Raw genomic sequence first — 23,615 nt, 5'->3', positions numbered from 1 at the left:
TGCTTGAAAGGACTAAAATAATTATTTTATATTAATACAGGGTGAAAACAAAAAGGATGTGGTGGTGAACCTGGAGTGAGAGAGTGTCAGGGCTTCCACCCTGCAGTCCGAAGTGCAGCACCAGGATACCCAGGTGAGCGCTCACCAGGCTGCTTGGGCTGCAGAAGCAACATGCAGCTGAGCCCAGGGCAGCTACCTTGCACAGAGCTCGTCTGCTGCAACTGAATTGTGTCTACCGCCTCTTCAAATACTGTGTGACCTGTTGATAGTATGGTTTGGGCTGATCTTTAAGCGAAGATATTTTAATTTATATTGGGTCCTGCTTGTTCCTCATACTTTCATCGTTAATACGGCACACCTCGCTATGCCCACGTAACCGTCTGAGGTCTGACCTTAAATCCCAGCTGAACAGGACTTGTGCTGCCAAGGCTGGCACAAAAGGAGCACTTGCGGACTTGTCACAGCTCTTGCAGGAAAGTAGTAGGAAGCAAGCCTAAGAGAGCAAAACTTTTGGGTACATCACACTGGCGGGTCTCCAGTTTGGGGAGCTCTGCGAAGGCTGTGGGGTGGCACATGTCTGCTTGAGTTTGGCAAGAGAATTGAATGCTGTGTTTCAGACTGTAAAAGGAGTTTAATTGCACTTGATAGGGGGGCATGCAGAAATACAAGACTTAAGCTTTTTAAAAGCTGGTACAAACTTGTAGTGCAAGCAGGATATATGCGTGGCTCTGGGTCTGAATTTGACAGCATGTCAGAATGAGTGGTTTTGGTTATAAATACTGTACAGAATGCAAGGGCGAGGTTGTCCTGACCCAATGCACTTGCTTGAGTTCTGTATTTTCCTGGGGTGTCAGGTGGGAGCTCCAGTTCTTGTTTTCAGAGAGAACTTTCTAAAAAAAGTGTGCTTGGTAGAGAAGTTAACTTGGGCTGAGATATTTTCTTTCTCTGTTACTCCCTCCAATCAGATAACTAAATTGATTAAAAAGCTGTTTCTAAAACACTGGATTACTCAGTCTTTTGTAGTTCCTTTTACAAGAAAAAATGTGCTAAATAAAAAGGAGCCTAAGGTTTCCAGTAGAGAGATGGGCCTGTAATCTTTGTGTCTATGTGTGGGAAGTACTTGAAAATTGCCTCCTACGGACAGATAAGTGACTTGTTGGTAGAGGAAAGTTTCTTAAAAATTATGCTTTGTATAAACTTTAAATTGCAGAAAACATCTACTTCCCTCTGAACTTCATTATTTAGGTATTATCTGAAACAATTGTCAGGCTGACACCTCACTAATTGTTTGTTACTGATTCTCGTATTACTTTACAGATGTTCCAAAAGTTTTCACACCAGCTTCTCCAGAAAATATCTAAAGACGAGGGCAGGTTTCATTCTGTAGCATCATTGTTTTGGCAGGTACGCAGAAATTTGAGTGGGCTGATCACATGCTTCCCATCTGCTAGCTCATCACTGTTAATGGGTGCTTGAAGGAAAATTGCAGTTATTTTACACAGCACTGGATGCTGAAAGTTCGTATGTCAAGAAAAGATGGACATGGAAAGAATAGAAAGTGTTTCATAACAGACTTTTTTATCTACAAAAAACATCCCTGTGCTGCCCTGTTGGGGGTAGTTATCTTTTTTGTGCAGATGTGATCTTGGCTTAATTTGGACTTGCTGATGCTCATTGAAAAGGACGTTACGCTCAGTCTGGGCCTGTCTACCCTGAGACACTGAAATGCGGAACAGTTGTTTTTTTTTTTCCCAGCAGTGTTGAAGTCCACCTAAAGGCTGACAAGACTACTACAGTGCGGAGGTGTTGCTGATTTCCTGGAACCATAGCTCATTTTTTAAGTGCCAGCTATTGACAGCTCCTAACTACTGTGTATATTGCTGTTTCTTATCCAGAGAGTTGTGCTCTAAGGTACAGCTGTTCCGTAGGAGCAGCTCCGTATATCCACCACAGGTGTAGGTTCCCCCAAATGCAGGTTGTACTCTACAGCTCTGTTGATTTTAATGACTGGACACAAATTTTCCTGACTTTCCTTGTTTCAAAACCATTCTAACAACCCAGTCAACCTGCCCACATCAGTGGTTTCCTGGGCTGCAATTTATCCCAGATGATAAATACAACAAACCGTGCTTAATCCGGATTAGAGGCATCCTGGAGCGTTTCAAACAGCTCAGTACTTACACGTTTGGGTACAGCATGTTACAGCATGATGGTAGTAGCATGACTGAGTTGTTAAAATGACCAGTTTGCCATTCGTAGTGCACCATTCAAATAAAACTTGTCTTCCTATTGATTTTTAACAGCAGCTAGGCAGGCTCTTTCGTGTGATTCATCTCCCCTAAATTTAGCTGCCTAAATATTAGAGAACTGATCTCAACCAGTCATCCATCGTAATCTCAAAATTAGTCATCACAGATAAGCAGCTCAACAGGACAGTCTTGACCTATGTCAGGATAGGTTTCTAGAAAAGATAGGGTTTAAGTCATCTCTGGAGGTTAACTGTTTTTCTCCACTGATTCTGACTTAATTTAGTGACTTTTGACAGCTAAGTGAGGGAAGCTCTGTCCTTTGCTCTATTTTCCAAAAGTACCTTTTCAGCTTCAGTTATCAATATCCTTCCTTTTAATTGTGAAGAAACGTCTTTGTGTTTGCAGCACCAAACTGAATTTGCTGCTGTTATTTTTTATTATTATTTCCTCTTATTTTCTTACTGTTTCTTCTAATTATGAATTAAAATAATTTCCAAGGTTGGGTGAAAAAAAGGAGACTTGTTCTGTATTCTTTATTTAAACACATTTTTCCAGTAATCAATAGCGTGACTAAAGTTACGGGTTTCAGTGGTTTCTCCTTAAAAACATAGATCAAACAGTATTGTGAAGCCATACATCTTCCCTGACAAACATTTAATTTATTGCACTGTTCATTTATAGCTTGAGAGTAGAGAACTATTGGTTGACAAAAGAGGATGGATGGCTTTTTTATTGAGTCCTTACACAGCTGGCAGAAGATAGCAAATGTGAGAAGGAAATGTGCAACACTCATTTCCAAACTTCTAACAAATTGTGGATGGATCACAAGGGGTTCATGCGAACTCAAATAACTATTGCATCACATTTCCAAAGGGTTGGGGGCGTTGACAATCATTTGTCTCATTCACCGTGATTAAACTGAACATCAGAAAGCAGGTTAAGAATGAACTTTTATAGCAGTACACAACAGCTAATGTTATGGACATAGACAAATAATCAGCATGATCCATTTCTAACTCAGTTATGGCTATGCTTCATCCCTCTGAAGTTAAGGCAGTATTACCATTAGAACAGTTCTTGTTTGGTATTATTGATCTCATTATGCTCTAGTGCTCCTTGTCAAGTTAGTGGTTTATGGTAATGGGAAAGTGATTTCAGTGGCTTACTTCTCTGACAGCTGTTTGTTGAGTTTGTGCTCAGGATGGTCGTGCTGTGGGCAGCACTTTGGAGCCCAGCTGCTGCTACAGAAGTTCTTGGTTACAAGGTGGTGGGCATCCCTCATCCTCCATTCCTAGTCTTTCTTCCTCTGATCATGTTGTAGTACATAAAAATCTTACCATTGTAGAAAAATACAGATTATTATTGGCTTGGACTAATAATTTCCTGGTTTGAATATTTTTCAGGGTTTTTTCAGTATCAAGTTGTAGGTGTCATCTTCAGCTTTGGGGACCTTTGTGACTCTGCTCCTCTGCTTTTACTTTGCCATATCTGTTCCTATCTTTCTCTGTATCCATGATGTTTGCTTCTGTTTGGTAATCTTACCCATCTGTAAGCATGTTCCTGCTGAGCATCTCGTAAGCATGGATACCACCCTTGATTGAATTTATTTGCAAGGTCATTTGCACTATCAGCGTTCGATGTATACTCTTACCATGATTCCTAGGGGCAAAAAATGGATGATTATCGCAATTATTACTGGATTAGGAGAGGACCATTCTTAGCTAGAGGAGGGGGGTAAAGTTAAGCTGTCTATTTTACCCAATTTCTGCTACTTTTGTTATTAAGAGATGAAAATGTAATTCAAAAAGAGGAAAAAAAAATCCAGGAGAATTCTTTATTGTTTCTCAGCTGAGAATGTTTTGTCACTGTGATAACTTCCACTTAACAGAAGTTCTGCTGTAACATTTAAAATACATGTCTTTTTTGTAAATGATCTATTAAGCACAAGTTATTAGTGAGTATAAGGCATGCAATCTGAACTTCAAACCACTTTGTTATCTAGTAGCAGTAGAAATCTTGTATCCTCTCTCTTAATCACTAGAGGGGGATGAATCCTGTTTAACCATAACAATTAAAGAGATTGTGATTGGTTTTGAGTTAGACATTCTGGTGAATTGATTAGAAGAAAGAGTTGCATTCTACAATTGTCTTAAGATTCCAGAGTTCCTTGTTTCACTTTTTCTTCAATTAATCTTTTATTTAGGCGCATTAGGTTTACACGCACATGCAAACAATGTGTAAACCACTGAACAACTGTTAGAAAAGTGGGTTACAGAAGCTGTTATGCTAATAGAAATGTTTCTGCTAAACAGAAGGTAAACGAATGCATTAGATAATAATTCTCTTCAGAATTTCAAACAGTGTATAAAGGAAGCAAATTCAAGGAAAGTGATATCTGAGGTTTTTTTTAAATGAAGTGAAATTTCTGCCTGGCCACATCTTAATAAACAGAAAGAGGCTAAGACACATTTCTTTTATCTGCACAAAATGATTGGCATTTCAATCAATAAACCCAATGGTGAAGAGTAAGCGGTCATAAGTATGTAGCTGCAAATGTCAAATATAGTAAGTGTTTGGAAATACATTGATGAAACTGCAGTTGGTACATTTGTTTAATTTTTAGGCAAAATATACTTGCATAGTAATTAATGCTGACCATGAATTAACACTGACGTGCAGAATTAATAATGTGTGATTAGTTTTTGGAGTGAAGAATGCTTTTATATCACAACCTCATTATCCAGTAATCAGCCTGGTAAAATCTTACAAAAGGGCTCATAGATGGGACGGCACAAGTCACAATAATTACCTTTACTCCTATTATGTTCAGAGACATTCCTGTGTCGAATAGGTAGAAGAAAATAAAAGGAATGGGTGGATGGGATATGTTGTAACAGAACTCCGCCAGACCTGCCTTCTACCTGCACATCAGCTTACCTTGCAGGAGAAGCACTGAGCCAGACTTTGCTATTTGAAAGCTTTTAAATGCCTTATTTTAAAAGTCTTGTACAGAAAGAGAGAGGGCTATGCAGCTTCTAAGAACTGACAGCTAACAACATCTGCCTATATACATCCCTTCGTGGAACACTTGTGTCACCTTGTCTTAAGAAGCTATTTTAGGGAAACTCTCTTAGTGTTTTCCAGAACAGATTTTCTGTCTTCCAAGCTTCATGAAACCTTATGCTTAAATACATTTGTAAATACAAATCTCCACTCTCTCATGCAGAGATAACCTTTGGGTTTGTGGAGATGGTCTCAGAAAATATTTTTACCTTTATTCTCCAGAATGAGAAAAATTACCCAGCTAGTCTCTTCTACATAGCTTTCTCAATAAAACAGCTTATGAAGGTCTCCTCATCCAGTGGTAATTCTGACCCAAACAAGCAGCTTTTTAGCGGCTGCTGGAGCAGAGCTTGAGGTGTGGAGTCAAACTAGCCTGTTGTGGGACTGCGCTTGTCTACCACACTTACTGCGGCGCTAGCTCAGTTTGTCTACAAGGACTTTGTCAGCATAGCCTAAGGGGAACCCGGCAGCGCTGGGCAGACAAGGGCAGTCTGTCAGCAGCAGTGAGTTCCCATTCCTGCTTGTCAACAGCTCTCGTACTCCTCTGTGATGGGCCAAATAGTTTGATGTAAAATACGACCTGTCTTCAGCAGGTGCAGAAACCAAATTACACCCTTTGTTCCCCACCAGACCAGACCTGTTTGGCTCGCCCGCAGGGCTGTCGACAGCACTTACAGAGTGTTTATGAGTATTCTTGGTAGCCAGTATACTCCTCCAAACTAGTCCTGTAGTTAAGAAGTCTGCAAAGGGGCACGATGGTCTGCACTACCTCCTCCTGAGGGCTATGTTTGTGCACTCTGAGTCATTGGTAGGCATTGTGCAAGCTTAAGTTTTAAAACAGTGTTTGCAAACCTGTAGGTGCCCTGGGCCCACTACCGTCACGTTCTCAGAGGTTTGTACTATTCTGCATTTTAAGACACTTAGGGCCTTCAACAACTTCATGAGGAAATTGGGGCGGGGGGGGGGGGAGAGCACAGCCGTTACTTCATACAAGCTTGTATGTGTTGAGATAAAAATACATGGTTGAGGAAAGATACATTAGAATTAAAGTGCAATCATTGTAAACTACTGTCAAACTTCAAGTATTTCTACCTTTCCTTTTCCTTTTCCTATTCCTTTTATTTTCTCAATAAATAATGTAGTTGTTCAGTAAGTGAAATAGACTGCTTCAGTAGCCTGTCACATATTTTACTTTTGCTAAACTTTTGAGCTTTTTATATTGTGCCACTTAAAAAAAATGCATTCTGTCAGACTTTTTCATTTAAACTTACTGCAAATTATTTGAAAGGTTTTGTTCAGTGCAATAGATACCACTGAGTCCTTGATGGCATAAGGAGATAGATAAAACAGGATGGCCAAATACTCAACACTACTTTCTGAAATTCCTGGTACATCCTTCTCCACACTGCCTCCCTGTTCCCCCCACAACCTTCTACACAAGTTTACATGCATTCTCGTAATTTTTTTCTCAAGGTAATATAAAACCACTTCCCCGCTCTTTTAAATGTCTTAAGGTACACACTGGGGAAAACACAGGGAAAGATATTGTTTAAAATAGCCTCAGTAGTGTTGAGGCAACTGATGTTTTATTATGTTGCCTGGTGAACTCACCCTAGAGCAAATCATGAAGGAAGATGAATATGTTTTGAAGGCCTTTGAGTACAATGATTACTCTTCTAATGTATCTGAACTGCAGAAACATGCCTAAAAAATAAACGTTTGATGATTTACACAGAGAAAACTTATAAAGCATTTGTTACCTTTTAGTAAAGCGTCACTGCTTATGTGTGAGCCCAAAACCCTACCTTTCTGTTTCCACCTATCTAAATATTTCATAGACTCTCCTGGTGTACCCTTGCTGGTTTGATTTCCAATCTCCAGTTAACACTTAAAGCCAGATTTTAATGATGTTCAAGAACAACATGCATGTTGCTTACATGTCATAGGCACCTCCCAGGTGTAGGTGATGTGTGGGCAGATCCTGTGCCCACTACTTAAATTTTAGCCTGGCATTGTAGTGGAGTCTTAAGCACAGCAATCAAAATAGTGCCCTTTTGAGACATTTTATAGCTGGGCCTTAACCACACAAACCAATGTATTTTTTTCATTATGAATGCCTTACTTTCCTACCAAATATCCATTTGATCTTTTTCCATAAGCCAACGTATTTCTACCTCCCCAAGCAATACAAAATAGTAAGAAAATAATAGTTTCTGAAGGTAATATGAATACTAGTTTGCTACATGTGTTTTAAGCTTCATTTAAATTTTAAAGCTTGATTGAATACATGTAGAATAATCACTTTTTTTGTTTAAGTGTTCTTGAAGTTTTAAAGGGTGAGATGGGTTGTACTTTTTTTCGTTGCTGACTTTTTGGTGCATCTTCACATAGGGATGTGTTTGCCTCTTGGGAAGTTGGCAGTGTAGTTGGCTGACAAACTAGCTAATAAATCTGAGGTTAATAGGGCTGTAGACAGCAAAGTACATAGGCGTAGGAAGGATCACCAGCCACAGAATGCTGCGCATCTAGAAGCTGTCAATACAGAGTATGAAAAATGCAAAGGACGAAGCAAAAGTAGAAGTTCCAGCTCATTTTTCTGCTTGCTGAAGCAATCTCTCACATCAGCATATCCTGGTCCTCTAGGGAAGACGTATTTAGGGCCTTATCTTGCTTCTACTTATGCCAGAAGAAAGTCTCAGTTTTAACCCAAAGTCAACAGGATCAGGTCATTAATGACTGTCCCCAAAAAATAAAACCAGAAAATGTAACAATGCTTCAAGTTATACCAGAGTGGCACTCCTGTATGAGAAGTAGCGTGCTCTACTACTTGTGTAAAAATTAGTTTGAATTCATTTAAGAGCTATTTAGAAATGGGTATTAGAGCTTTAAAGCTGATTATTCTAGTTCTCTTAATTAGTGGACCAAATGTCTGATACAGCTGCTGTGCTCTCATGGTGTTGAGGACAATTTCCATCTGGGAAAAAAAAAAAGATATTTTGAAGGAATTTCCTGTGCAGTAAATTAAATCCCTTGAAGTAGCTTGTGGTCAGAAATTTGAGTCAGCCAGCATGGTGCTCTTGAATTGAACAGAGCCACACTGATGGCTGTCACCTGCGATTGTCATCGAATAAGGCGATGAAATTCTCGTAATGCATGGACACAAGTATGAAATGGGAAAGGGTGAAAAGATGCTACTGCTCCACCAAAGCTTTTCAAAAAAAATAACAGTTGCTAGAGAGCTGTATCTTGGATATACTGTCCCTTTGTCTAAAGCTGCCACAAAACCAGCTGACTGGAGACTTAAAGGTGTGGGCATCACAGTACTGCTAGGGCAAGCCTCCCTGCGCTAGGAAGACTGTCAGGCTGCTTTGCTGGTTTCTTCAAAGTCACGATGCCCCGAAGACTCCATTCTCCCCTACTCCTTCCCTGTGAGCCTTCTCAGATTTGTCATTTGGTCGAGAGAAAGCTATTAACCACACGGGGCCACGCATTCATATACTAAAGTCTTGGTCATCTGGAAGGGTGATCTGAAGGGAGGCGTTCACGGGAGCTGTTTTGTAGGCACATTGTTTAGTATTGCATGAGTAATTCTCCTGGCTATAAACTGAATTAAGTGCGTGCTTAAGTGCCAGGCTGGGGGGAGTAGGGTCTGACAGCAAATCATACTGTCACCTGAAACACCACTCTTACCTGTAACTGAGGTTCCCTGATGGACACTGTGTCATCTTCCACTGTAAATACACACTGCTCAAAACCAGACAAAGCCAGGGTGTTCGTTATTCGGCGGGCAAACTGAGATTGAAGTAGCAGAGGTGATTGCCCTTCTTTATACCCTAAAGATTCAAATTCTGTGGCAGGATTAAGATTTCCCCACATCGCCAAGTGATTTGTACTGGCACTTGAGATTTCCTTTCTCGTACCTAAACTCTTTGTCTTCGCATAAATAGAAATAATTGTGCCCACCCTTGATTCAGAAGAGTATGTATTCACACACACACGCATGCTGACATGACAAGACCTGCACTTGATTTAGTGGGATATGAAACTGAATACTGTGGCTTCATTGGTATTCTGTCATGGTTTAGGTCTTTTTTTTTACCTGAAGATTAAGTGTTTTGACAACGCAGATGTTAGATGTGCAAATAGTGCGAATTCTGATATTTCTCAGTATTAGTCTAAGAAATATATACACTAAGTGGAAAGTGCTGATTGCTAGGCCCTGGAGTGTTTAATGGCAAAGAGAAGCTACTGTAGTTGTTGGGTTTTTTTTTACCCTTGAACTTCTACAGTAAGCGTCAAATATGGACCACTGTCAGAGGAGGGATGCTGTATTAATAAACCTTTGGACTGATACAGCATGCTTTCATAGGCTTTTGAAAACAAAAGCCCAGTACATTTACATTGAACTTCTAAATGACAAAGACTTTTTATTTTGTTGACAATTTTATTTTATGTTGACAATTGAAAGCTATTTTTCATTTATTTTAAAATTATGTTCCCTTATCTCATACTCATCTTCTGCAGTGAAATTACAATTCTTGTGTCTGTGACCCCAAAATCAGTTGCTGGAGAAATAAATGTGATGACACGGATTCAGTCCAGGACTTCAGTGCAGGACCAAGTGCAAGGAACAAAGGAGAAGATAAGTGGCTTTCTAAGATAGAAACATCTATTAGAAAAATCCATTTGTTGTTGTCAGCTCTATTTGAACAGCTAGTTCCTGTGTCAAAATCTCCACTTAATTGGAGTATGTGTATTTCGGTTTCACAATGATTTTGTGCTCCTGAGACTTATCCAGGTTCCACTGAAATCAGCTGAAAAGTTCTATTAGTTTCAGTGGCCTCTGCTAAAAATCTTCATGTTTGGAGGTACTAAACTGAAAAGTGGGTATGAGAAGTAGAAGACTGATATGTAACTCACTTTTAAAGATCCAGATGTGCTGTATTTGTGCTTTTGCCTTTTTTTTTAACCTCTATTAAATAGAAGGTGAGTGAATCTCTTCCTAAAGCACTTAGAGCAAGCTTTTAAATCATGACATGGTTGAACACGGAGGCATCAGAATTCTTAGTTGTCTAAATATCTGAAAATCTGGCCTTTCTCAGAATTTCCTACATAAATTTACTACGCGTTTAACCATTCTACTTGCAAATGAGAGAAATATATTCTGCAGTAAGATTTTTCTGGACTGAAAATTAAAAATGTTTAAGTAATATCATTCTATGGTTTTCACACTTACTTTCGGTTGGCTGTGGTTTCATAAATTATCTGATTACCTCTTGCTTAGTCTTTGCTGTCCCTATGTTGGCTTGTTGTAGTTGTGACTAGTTGCCTATGGGGAGAAGCAGACAGCTCCAGCCGGGGCAGGGGGGTAAGTCTGATATGCTGAATCCTGTGCTTGGAGGTGCCGTTGACTATAGCAGGAGTTCTAGAAACCAGCTGAGACCAACTTATAGGTGCAGAGTCAGGTGATGTGTATACTATCTTTAGCAAACAAGAGATGCGATTGGAAGCCTTTCTCTCTGACCTACAGGAAAAGATGTGCTAATAAGCAGCACATCTAATCCGTCAGCCAGCGAATGGTTGTATTTTCACTGGAAGTGGGTTTGCTGCTTAAAAGAGAGACGGATAATTAAGACTTCGTCTTCCAAAATATTAAATATTGATTTGTAGATATTTAGCAGCAAGCATAAAGCTCTCCTGAGAACTGGCAGCAACTGCCTAAAAATTATAGAAGATTTTACTTCTCCATGTAGAATTTAGCATTTATTTTTTTATTTAAAATTTATGAAATGAGAGGAAAATAAAACAGGAGGTAACTTCTAGCCCTCTGAGCGTGTGTTCTGCTCCATGTGGCCTTTCAGAGTCAAAATGGATGTATGATTTTTTTTTAAGGTTTGTATTGGCTTTTGGCTTATTGAAGTGTCAGGAGGTTTATAAGCTCTTCAACTTCAATTTTGATTGTTTTATCCAACTACTGTCACTTCTTATCAGTATTAAAGGCAGAAATCAAAGCACGGGACCCATGGGAAGTAGCATTTCAAATGTACACCGCTGCTCTTTTTTGTCACTGTTCTGAACTATGTACCTCTGCTCCTAACAGCAAGCCCACAATGAGATAAGGAGGTAAGTTTCATACTTCATTAATTCATTTGTGAATTAAAAAAATGCTTTTTTAACTGGACTGTTTCTTTTCACCTGCTTAGTCCTTTCTTTGTGACTTGTGAAAATTGCTGAAGTATGACAGACATCACGTAGGGCAGCTTTGCTCTAGGCGGCCTGTTGGTCTCTTCAGCCTTTTGCTGAATGTACGTTGGGATTCTGCACGATTGCGTTTGTACAAATGGGTGGGAAAAAAATGTATTCCAGCTTAGCTGTTCCTTGCAGATGTTTCTCCCCAAAAGAAGGTAACCCAGATTTATTAACTGGATTTGAAAACTTAGCCCCAGGTATGGTACTTGTTGGTCTGACTAAAGTTAGGCAGATATTCAGCCACCTGAGAGCTGCTTAGCATGGGCTGCCTGCAGGACACTGCTGCCTTACTGAGGATGCAGATGTGAAATGGTTTGAAAAACCCTGCCTCTGCAGAAAGAAAATACCTCAAACTGAAGGGAGAGGAAGAGAACTCTCACTGGGTGGTGTCTGAGTGGGTATTGCGAGTTTTTACAGGTGGAATCTTTCCTCATCACAGCTCAGCTACAAAAACGGCAGTATCTTCATGGAGTAAAATTACAGTATTTTCAACTACATGCTCATGGCTCCATGGTCCAATCTGTGGCATAATAGCCTGTCTTGTAAATCAAGGGCTTTATTCATGGTAAAGCATTTGTGCAGCAATTTTTCTTTCTTTTCTCTCTCTATTTTTTTTTTTTAAGATGTCTATATGCATTAAAAACCAACATGAATTTTCACAGTCCATTTTATTTGGGTTAACAAGCATGTGGAATTTAAGAGATCACGTTTTCTGTGCTTTATTTGCAGTAGTTTCAAGTTGACCAAATCAGTTTCAGTATGTTCCCCGTTTTATGCAGTCTCAATTTAAATAAGCATAAGCAGAATATGTTTATTTTACCACTGGATCAGCTTACTAGGTTCTCGAAGTGCATTTCCACTATGTCATCAACAGCAGTAAAGGAAAAAAGGGAGGAGCAGTGACAGAAAATCCATTTGACAAAGTAAATAGTTTTTTTGCACATACGTATATATAGGTGTGTGGGTTTGTGGGTAAAGTAATGATGATGGCAATCTGATGGAGCAGATACGTTTTAGCATTCTAATGACAAATGATAAAAGATGACACACTTTAAGAAAAGATGATGTTTATTGGAGACTTGATTATTTCCTACCTTCACCAAATGGAAAATTGACCGAGATGAAAATCCAGCAAGTTAGGGTCCAAATTGCAACACTAAGTCATGTCTACACAGTATGTAAAGAGTAATTAAAGGAAAAAAAAAAAGTTATCACCAGTTTTAGAAGAGGGAAAAGACAGAGACAGTACAATTATAAGTCAATACTTGAATCTTGCTTTTTGCAATGACAGTGTTTAAAGTGGGTATTTCATAGCAAAGATGTTGCAGTGACATAAGTGGGGGGAAAAGACACTAGGGTGAAGCAGCCAAGTCTGTACATTTGCACATTTCTAAGTAAGCATATCTACAAGATATTTTTGAGTCCTTGGGGTTTTGTTAAATTCTTTACCTTCTTTGACCATTTCAGCTGGGCTACAGACCCAGGAGGAACATACATTTGATGTTGTTTTCATTTTGACATTTTTATTGTTAAATGTTGTGCACAGAGTTAAATTTTTTGTGTGCTCAGGTTTAGATACTTGAATCCTGAAGTCCTTTTCTTCATCCTGTCATCTGTCATTGATGGAACTGACTTCTGTGACAGTGTTGACAGGATTTATCTAAGAGTTGGCTAGGTGGCACATTTTATAAAATCAAATATAAATAAAAGGGTCCATCATCTGGGGGATATGGGATTAGAAGTCAGTGGGTGTTGGCGGTGCTTAGTTTCACAAAGAGCTATTCAAAAACTCACACAATCCCCTCTTACAGATTTATCTTTCTTTATATATATGATCGTGTTCATATTCCCTTCAGGTTGGGGAGCAGAATGTTGTTTTTCCTTTTTTCTTTCCCAAGGCCTGCCAGATAATCAAATATGTACCTGCATTTCTTTCTGACATTTCAGAAATACTAAATATTGTATTCTGGTGATAATGCTTTCTGAAGAGGGAAGGAGATGGCCCATTTAATAATGTATACTTCATTTACAGTTTGGAGCGTTAGCCAACTACTTGTGATGATACTTCTTCTAGTCATAATACTGATATATGCAGAGTTCTAACTACATTTTTAAATAGAAAAACAACTGAACGATACATTCAAAATAATTCATGGAGAGGAAATAGATGTATTTCAGCATGGGAGAATATTTATGCATTATTTAACAGCAATAATGTTTGAATTCATACATTATGCAAATGCCATCATAATCAGGAAAATGAAAGAACTTGGACTGCTGCAACATCTTTAAATCTACCATTAGGTACTTATTTGTGCATATCATTTAATACCGCACAATGTTACGGTATGTCACTTGAACAGAGAAGTTATCAGAGACTAACAGGTTATGAAAAAGTAAAGCTGATGAATCCTGATTGCTACCTTGATGCTAATGTCTATAAATTTATCAGCAAACAAGAGTAAAGGCTTTAATGGTAATTTACATAAGCTTCTCTCCTGAAGATAAGTTTCTGGGGTTTTACACACAGTTCGCATTTTGCGTTGTGATCCTTATCCGTACCCACCCCCACACAACAGACCGGCGCGCAGCGTGGGCTGACACTGCCAAATCGTATTTTCTTAATGTATCAGCAGCTATGTTCCAAAACTATCAAACCCAGAAAGCCTGACTATACAAAACCAAAGCTGCTTCTGTCTCCTCTTATCTTCAAGACAAAATATAAGGAAAAAAAGGACCACCAAAACTACAAAGCCTGTAATCTGGTGAAGAGCGTTAATAGACCTCTTTATAGTTAGTTTATGTCTCTGCTTAACGAAATTCACAAACCCACAGGTATATATATGTGCGCTTCACTGCCGTATTTTCACACCATGCTTCCGTTATAGCGTCCACGGGTTTGCAGCCAGTGTGAGATGTGGGAACAGGGGCAGAACGTGGTGGCAGGCAGGCCGGGGCAGGCGGCAGGCAGGCAGCAGGCAGGCTGGGGCGGGCAGGCCGGGGCAGAGCAGGCAGCAGGCAGGGCAGGCGGCAGGCAGGCTGGGGCGGGCAGGCTGGGGCAGGTGGCAGGCAGGCAGCAGGCAGGGCAGGCGGCAGGCAGGCTGGAGCGGGCAGGCCGGGGCAGGGCAGGCATCAGGCAGGCTGGGGCGGGCAGGCCGGGGCAGGGCAGGCGGCAGGCAGGCTGGGGCGGGCAGGCCGGGGCAGGGCAGGCGGCAGGCAGGCTGGGGCAGGCAGGCCAGGGCAGGTGGCAGGCAGGCTGGGGCGGGCAGGCCAGGGCAGGTGGCAGGCAGGCAGCAGGCAGGCTCCGCACTGGCAGCCGGGTAGCCAGGCCAGTGCAGCCCTGTGGGAAGGTGCTGCCAGGGGAGCTGCCTGATGCCAGGGTGCGAGCAGGGGCTCGGGGCTGTGCCGAGGTGGCTTTGGCAGAGCTGACACCCAGCTGTTGGGCCCATGAGAAGAGCGGGCTTCTGCCCCAGCGCTGGGTGCCTCCTGGTCTTACCCTGCCGCTCCTGCTTTTGGTTCCTTGGTCTTTCTGTTCGTATCCATAGTTCCTTTTCCTCCCTCTTTTAAATAGCTCCTCCGTTTCTTTCTTTTACTCTGTTCCGCCACACTTTCTACCAGCCACATGGTCGTTACAGCCTTTCCTCTTCAACACTGCACTCATTAACCAATTTCTCCTCCAAATGACAAAGTGACCTGTGGCACGTAGTGCTCCTGTGTTATGAAACAGAAACACAGTGAGTCAGACTTACGTCCTCAAAAGTGTCTGTGATTTTATCTCCTGTTTTGAGCCTGAGATGTTGAGGGTCCAGCTCACTCTTCGGAACAGCAATCTCGTGTTAGACCCACATGACCGTCCTTTTCCACTGGCATCGGTCTGCAGCGCGTGGGATGCACCAGTGCTTGCCCTGCCCTTGCCATCCCGGTGGGGAGAGCCAAGAAGCGTGCAAGACGTGAAGCGACCTGTGAAGGCTGTGCTTTCAGTTCTGCCATTCGCCTCTCTGAGGTGAAACCCAAGGAGTTGACTTGCTGGCCACCTGCGCAACCACTCTGGAGCTGTCTTTGTATGGACTTGCTCTGGCTGGTCTCCAAAAGCTCAGGGCCTCCTATGTCTGTGTGTATGAAAAGTAAAAATGTACAGGATACAGGGAGAGCAGAGTAGACAGGTCCTCCTTATCTCGTGGAGACTGCTGGAGCTTTTGGGTCTGGTGGTGATGATTTAAAAAAAAAAGAACCACTGCAATTTTTTTCTGTGAATGAGCGCTTGAGAAGCAGCAGTGCTGATTATCTCGTGCTTTTCAGTTGCCTGCCTTTGAGAAATATGTCCTGGAGGGAATGGGCTGTGGATGATTTTACCAAATGGGAAGTAAACGTTGCATCTGATCTTTTTCCTACCAAACCTTAAGCATGCTTAATGTATTGGCAGGAAAGATGAAAGACAAAGGAGCTTCCTAGTCAGTGGTGGGCTCTGCTGGGTCCTTTCCTGCCTGGCTGATTTTTAGGTCAGCATTTGGGAAAACAAAGCCATCAGTACTCACAGGGGTGCATAGTGATGACAGAAGAGCTGGACTTTCCCCTTGTAGTCCATGAGTGAAAATTTCTTCCGGATTATTCATATCGCAAAACTCCTCAATAACTAGTATTTCAGTTTATGATAAAAATGAGAGCAAATAGAAATTAGGAACAAATGTACTGAGAGCAAGCTGTTTTCTTAACCCATTAAATAAAGCTGGCCCATCACTTGTCAAGGAGTGATTTACAGAAACAGACAGCAGAGGGAAATTTACACTCTGATTTCCATGTGTATTTGTTGTGTAGCAAGCAAAAAAGAATTTGCATGCAGATGCCATCAATCCGGCATGTCTCATAAACACTGTATTCCCATAATAGCTCAGGAATTCAGAACAGATCTTCTTGCAACTGGGTGGCATTTGGACACGTTTTGGGTACTCACCAATTTGAATCCAGTCCACAGCCTGGAATTTTTACTGTGTTAGTGTCTTCCAGAAATGATTACTTTTTATGGCAGAGTGGATGCAATACTGTTTGCTTCTCCATCATAAAGATTGTGCCAGGGCTTCTGCTATAAAATCTCTATTGCTAACAAGAAAACACAGTTCAACCAATGTATTGTGCTCCTGGCTAAGAACTGGCATGCTAGAATTCATCCTGGAAATTTTTATTTGCAGCGAATGATACTAATTTCTCAGAGTGCAAAATAATGCATGAACTCCCTTTTTTTGAATATTATCTAATTTTTATGGCATTATAGCAATCAGTTGTTGTAAAGCTGGTTGGGAAAAGAGAGAGGGACAGTAGGATGCAGCAGGCAGCAAGGGTGCAATAACAACATGTGCCCACTCCAGTGCCACCTGGAGATCACCAGCTGATGACAAAGAGGATACAGGGCTGTAGAAACTGAAGTCAATATGTCTTGCAGTGGTAAATCAATTAATGAGATACTAACTTTGAAGTGGTTATAGTAATGTCTTTAATGCAGACCTTCCTGTTTTACATAGCTTTGAAAGTGACAGCTAAGTGCTGGCTATATAAGAAGAAAGTGGAAGCTGGTTGTCACTGCAATCTTTTTATGGCACTGTTGGACTGGTTGTTGCGTTGTTTGTGCATAGCTGAACTGAGGTTTAAATTAGTCTCAGGTGTATTTCCATGTCCACGATGCCTGAATGCAATAAGAAAGCCCAACCTTAGCTAAGACAACACGCTCGCATCACTTCAGCATTCCTCCTGGCTGGTGTGCTCCTTTTGGTCAAGCAGATGGTACAGCATTCTGTAGAGGCTGTCCAGCGTGTCTGTGTTTTCCCTCTGATTACAGCTCCTGAGATGAAATTTCAGAAAGTGCCAAAGCCATCCAGGCCTTTGTATGATTAACAAGGATGCCATCCCCACCACAGAGAAGTGCAAGAACTGCGACAATCGCTCAGCAGAGGTGCTTGGAGGGGCTAAGAGAGTCAGTGGTATGGTTAACCCTGAAGCTGTCGATCTCTTCTGCCTAATGTGCACCCCTGCTGTTTTGGCAGTGTGGGCAGACTCCGGCTGGCGGAAGTACCTGCTTGGTTAAGAGAATATAGCCCCCTTCTGCAGTTACGAGAGATTAAGGTCAGAGCTTTCGATTTCTATAGACTTAGAACAGGGTCTTCTAAATTATGACCATACATTCTACACAACAAAAAAATGACAAAGTAACTTCTCTGGGATTTTGTTTGGTAGAATGCCTGTGTGTGGAAAAGCATCTCTGGGTCACCTCCGTTTCTCAGCTCTTCTTTCTTCACAGTAGGATTATTGCTGCTTGTACTCCTTAACAGGTTCCGATTGCACTGAGGATGTGCTCCAAAATCCACCAAAGCCAACAGAAAAATTCCCTAAGAGCCCAAACTCCCCGTTTCTGTGGTTTTACCCATTCAAGATCATACAGTGTCGGTCCCCGCTGTGCCAGGACAGGTCCAGAATACTTGCTTTTCAAAACAGAAAAATTAACTCCAACATGAAATTTGGCACTGACTTCAAAAGGATTACCCAGTCAGCTATGTTCTGGCAATCCTTGCTTAGAGAACAGTTTTAACATATGTTAAATTTTATGCTGATAGTTTGTATATCCTTATACTAAATAAATATGTACATTTATGTACACTGAGATGTAACGGCAATTTACATCTCATGTGACCCTCTGACATTGTTTCTCCTAGGAATGGATGTATCTCCTCAGCATCATGAGAAAAATGCTATTTCAACCTAACAGAATATTTTAATTTCAGATAGTAAAAAATGTTGTATCTTTAACATAGAGTTGCCTGCAGTTTGTGGCACAGCTTTCGTAACTTTGCTAATTCCTTTGGGTTTTAATTAGAAACACTTCAGCTACATTTCCCTGAAACATGCAAATGCTGAGGCTCCCACAAAAATGGTATTATTAAGATGGCTTCTTAATTGATTTTTCTTTGGGAGCAATTTGTTTCTCTTCCAGTTTATTGTGGTGAACACTGGCATTTGTCACTTCTTCCAGTAACTGAAGCTTTCTGTTTTAATAAATGCACATAGTAGATGCTATTCTCTTTCTCTGCTTGATAGGTGTATAGTGTCGGGCAGAAGAAGGTCACAGTGATGTTAAATTTGCTGCTAAGCAAAGGATCAGAGTGTAAATGAAATCTTGAAAGCTGGGAAATGAGAATGTGCAAGTGTAAATAATGTATTAATTATTGACAGCTAGGGGACCAAAGAGTCCTATTTAGTAATGACATCTTCATTGTCACACTGCCTGACACTGTCTCAGGTATTTTTATTTTAATAACAGGTTTTCCCACCATGATAGTAACTATTTCAATTTACCAGTGTAACTTTTGGTATTTTTTTGTTTTTCTTTGGCTTTTCTTTATCTTACTTGCAGTCTAGGTGCTTGGTTCAGGAGGGGATGGGGGGGAAGCAAATCCTCTTATTTTATTGTGGCAAGTGATATTATTACAGCACAAAATAGATTTTTTTCTTATAATAAAAGAGCACAATACTGAGGTGCAAAAAGAGATTCCACCTCATCGGCTATTTATAGAAATTAAGGTATAGTTTAGGAAAAAATGTGTGATAGCTAAGGGCTCAGTTTTGCCAATAGGCCTTCCCAGCAATGGGTACTGCTTAATATATGCCAGAAGCAAAATTGATTTCACCATGGCTTTCCTGAAACACTAGTTAAAGAAAAGGTGTTCCTGAGGTAAAAGGCTTTTAATATTCTGTACTTTCCAAGCATTGCACGAAGTCTAGGAGTAGCAGTCAATTCTTTAATATTTAAATTATTTTTATCACAAATTAGTGCAGAAAAAATTCCCGTGATCAAAAAAAAGGTCTTAGTATAATAGCTGTTTGCATAAGGCTGCTAGATGTAAATAGCTAGGAGCTTTCAAATACCAAGATTAAAAAAGATTAAAAAAACTACAACCAAACCAACCAACCCAAAACAGAGAAACCCTACCAAAGATACCTCCTGATCCTTATTTGCCAAATGACCTAAGAACTTTCCTGCCCCTGAGGTTTTGACCTGTGGAGGAGAACTTGTCTCGTGCTTCCCACGCTCTCCCGCCTGCTTCAGCCGAGACACGTGTGCCCCCCCGGCAAGGGGCTACGCTGTCGTTCTGCAACGCTGGGCTACTTCCAGTGCCCCCGTCGGTCCCCAACTCCTGCTTTAATCCTCCCTGTCAGCTTTTCCCATAAATAGTAATTTTGTCCCTTCTGTAGAGGGGAGTTAGCCTGGGGAGGCTTGCGAAGCTCTGGCAGGCTCTGGGGGGGAGCAGTGGCCGTTTGTTCCCTGGCTGGGAGCCCACTGTGACACGTCCCCAGAGGCAGAAGGTGCTACTGAGAGCTGGGGGTTAAAGAAAAAGAAAAGGCAACTAGTTCAGATGCTCACCAGCCCGGTGATAATTGTTTTTCCTGTGTCCTTAGTGAGGAGAGCTGGGTGGCAGCTTTCAGTCAAATCCTCTTTCACCTGAAAAATGCAGGTTCTGGCCTGTGGAATTGCTTAAACAAATATCTGTCAGCTTTAGTGAATTGATAGAGTTGATAAATCCTGGAGTGTGGGGAGCCGGAAAAAGTGAAAATACCTCATTTCACTGTTTTCGAAGCATTGTTTTGATTGATTGCTTTGGAAAGAAGTTTGATTTCTTTGATTAACAAATATTAATGTTTTTACATAAGTTAAAATCAATGAAACGTTTCACCTGAAATTAATTTCCCGCTTTTCAGCTGAACAGAGCCTCGCTGTGCGTTGGGCCGGCAGCGCTATGGATTCTCTGAGCAGCGAGTGCCCGGGCTGTGCCCAGCTTGGTCAGCGCCTGCCCTGGTGCTGCTGGTCCCGCAGCCGGCGGCTCACTGCGGGGAAGAGGGCAGATTTGTGTTACAGGGCTGTCCCCAACTGCACCACCCACATCCAAGGTGTTATTTACAGGTACTAATACCACGAGGGGAAAACGCGAGTCGCTTTTCAAGTCTTGTTATTTGCGGAACATGTGTCTCAAACATTAAAAAATGCCGTATGTGGTGCGGAATATAGAGCCTTCTTCCTCTGGCCAAGAATAGAACTTTATCAAAATGAAATTTCCTGCTCATTTGAGCCAGTCTCCATAGCAACAGTGCTGTACACCTGTGATGTACAGGCATGAGCCATTGCAACCTCTGAACTAGGGAGAGTGAGCCGTGCCCCGTCCCCCTGTTGAAGGGAGAACTACACTGCCGATGTATCCGTGGCACGTATTTCTATATGCTACGCGTGTGGTCTGTATATATAATAATTTTATTCAGAATTACCCTGCTTACATTTGGTAAATAAATACAAATGTGCTACTTACAGGAAGTTATACACTTGCAGAAATTCAATATATTCTTGTCCTGAGGGAAGACTTTCTAATGCAAACGTTACGCAAAAATAAAACCTTGTGCTTACATTTGCTTTTGTAAGAATTTCCTAATTCAAAAAATTCATAAAATGCCTCACTCTTGCAAATCTGTCAGCCTGTTAATAGTACATCATGAAAAAAAGAAAAAAGCAACTGCATGCTGAATTATTTAAATATTGTTTTAATAGTAAACTGGAAATTATGCACCTTTGGCTATCCAATATTGCAAATAGGCTATTGCTGTTTACTCCATAACTTTTAGTGAAATTGAACTCACCAATGAGAAACAAATGGTTGCATTTTAAAGAAACCTGAAATTATTTCCCCAGGTCACTCATAAGGTAGATCATTACAGAGAAACATTTTCTTATGCAAAGAAGAAATAGCTTACTAATGCAATGGAAATCATATTTTAAGCTTCCTACATTTATTAGCTTATTTAAGAAGAGGCAAACTTCAAAGAAGGATTTTATTTGAAATACATGCAGTATCTACATAATGATGGGTATTGCTCTTAGATATACTATATATGACTAAACATATAGATGAATTGTCTGTTTCCATCTTCTGACATTTGCACGTTCTTGTCTTTGCTTTCAGATCTGCCTTCTGTTCCCCTCTTAACTCAGGATTTGCCATTACTGAATGCAGGACAAGCTACAAGGAGTGAAATGTGATGGATGATACATGCATCTTTTCAAAGTTGATTGCAGCAGGTTGCCTGAATTTTTAATACTGCTCCTTGATGCAGTGTGCTTGATTATTTTTTTTCCCCCTAGTTTCATTATAATCCTCGTTTCTGTGCCAGTGAAAATGGAGCTTCTGCTCTCAGAGCAAAATTTCTTGTCCTCATTCAGCAAATGGGTGGATGATGTTTTTTTCTTTTACGGGGACAGAGAAGCAAGGACCTGGCGACTTGCCCTCGTGCAGGCTGCTGTCAGCGTGGCAGTTTTCATCCATTGCCAGCTGCTGTCGAAGAGAAGTGAACTGATACTTTACCTGCAGTTTAAGGACAGGAGACAACTATTTCTGATCTTTTTGGGGTTTTGTAACAACTATTTATTTTAATTTTTTTTTTTTTCTTCCTCAAGTGTGGTTGTTTTCAGTTTTTCTGCTAGGAAATGTGTGTCTTATATAAGCTGCTAATACTCTGCTTTAGGCAGAACACGGTGCTTGGAGCTTATGTAGGCTGATTTCAGGGAAACTAGCAGCATTATTGATTTTCATTGGGCTTATTAGGATCAGCGTAACATGCACTTTTGCTATACCAGATTGTATTTGGCTTTCATCATGAAATCTCATTACACTAAAAAGAAATGGAAACAAGTTATGCAAGTAAAAGATTTTGCAGAGTACTCTAATAAAATTTACTCTGCATCTGTGAAAACACACTTTGGATGTAGGTCGTTCAAACTCTGAATGCTGCTGGTCGGACTCTTGTTCTCATTTGCTTTTGAAAATTAAGAATAAATTCTCCAATCTCAGTGGAATTATTTCAGATTTATGCTAACATAACTGAAGGTATAGCTTGGTCCTTGAGGTAGTCATGCTCCCTGTATCCTGATGTTGAATCGGTGATTTACTAGGAAAAAGAAGTCCCAGTTGTTTGTCTGCTTGCAGCTGAGAGGGAATATATTACATTATAAAGGTGTGGGATGCACGTGGCTGTGGGCACACTCCTCCTAGATGCCTAGCCAGGATGGTGAATGAACAAGAAGCTTGTTTTCACCCTTTTTGTTCTTGCAGTACGGCAGCTAGTTGTGGTTTGCCTATTGACAACGGTGGAGGAAGCACCAGCTGGCAGCACAGCGTATCTCCTCGGTGAAGCATCGAAGGCATAAAGTCCTCCCTCCTGAAGCTCAGAGGATCAAGTTGCCACCCTGGCTTTCCTCTTCTGAGCCCAATTCATCACGGATGCTCCTGTGTCCAAACCCTGACTCTTCTCCAGTATTCTGTGAGTTTCTCATGTTGTGCTGGCAGGGTGGAGATCAGTCTGTTTATGTCATTCCCAGCCCATGAGTGCCTGGACTCTGGGGAGAGCAAACCTCCCCTGCTGCAGGTGTCCCGATGCCACTGAGATGATGTTCCCAGGGCTGTGCAGGGCTGGGGATGGCAGTGATGCCCTCTTGCCTGCAGTGGGGTGGCAGCAAGCCTGGGGCATGTCTCTGTGGGGCGAGGCCTCCTGTCGTGGCTTTTCAAGCAAGTTTGCAGGGTTGAGTAAGGGTTTGGGTTTTTTTGTTTCTCATTTCATATGTCTCTCTCTCTCTTTCTCTCTTTTTTAGCATTTGAAATTGGGAGTAGGGAAGATATTTCCCCATGATCTATACTCATTCTGTAGGAATGGATCAAGACTCTTGAGATGTCAGGGAAAAAATACTCTCCCTTGCCATGTTTGATGGCGCCTTTTAGAATTTCACATGTTTCCTGATGGTCAGGATGCTTTTATTTTTGTAGATGTTCTGCATTCAGTGAAAGCAACATTCTTCTGAGAAACAGAAAATTAATTTTGAAGATATTTGAGACGTGACTCTCAGGCCTCCTTTCCTAATATGTTAGTGTATTTCAGATCATAGAGAACGAGCTATGTAAGGTACCAAAATTAGCAGAAAGCTCCCAGTTAAAAAACAACCTACAGAGTAGATGCTAAGAAGCACGAATTCAA

At 41.1% G+C, this 23,615-nt stretch overlaps 1 long non-coding RNA gene across 2 annotated transcripts; it reads left to right on the top strand.

Moving 5' to 3' along the window:
- Nucleotides 1-43: 43 nt before the first annotated feature.
- Nucleotides 44-23,171, top strand: LOC114012132 (uncharacterized). 2 transcript variants are annotated; one of them, XR_008749086.1, is made up of 4 exons: nt 44-133; nt 20,304-20,505; nt 21,554-21,669; nt 22,700-23,171. It is a non-coding gene; the product is annotated as an uncharacterized LOC114012132 (long non-coding RNA). The 2 variants fall into 2 exon arrangements; XR_003554416.2 differs by having other exon boundaries at nt 21,554-23,171.
- The last annotated feature ends 444 nt before the right edge of the window (nt 23,172-23,615 follow it).

The sequence above is a fragment of the Falco peregrinus genome, chromosome 10, assembly GCF_023634155.1.
Source record: "Falco peregrinus isolate bFalPer1 chromosome 10, bFalPer1.pri, whole genome shotgun sequence".
In the NCBI taxonomy this organism is placed as follows: Eukaryota; Metazoa; Chordata; class Aves; order Falconiformes; family Falconidae; genus Falco; species Falco peregrinus.
The sequence above is the reverse complement of the archived record's forward strand: the minus strand, read 5'-3'. Positions and strand labels throughout refer to the sequence as shown.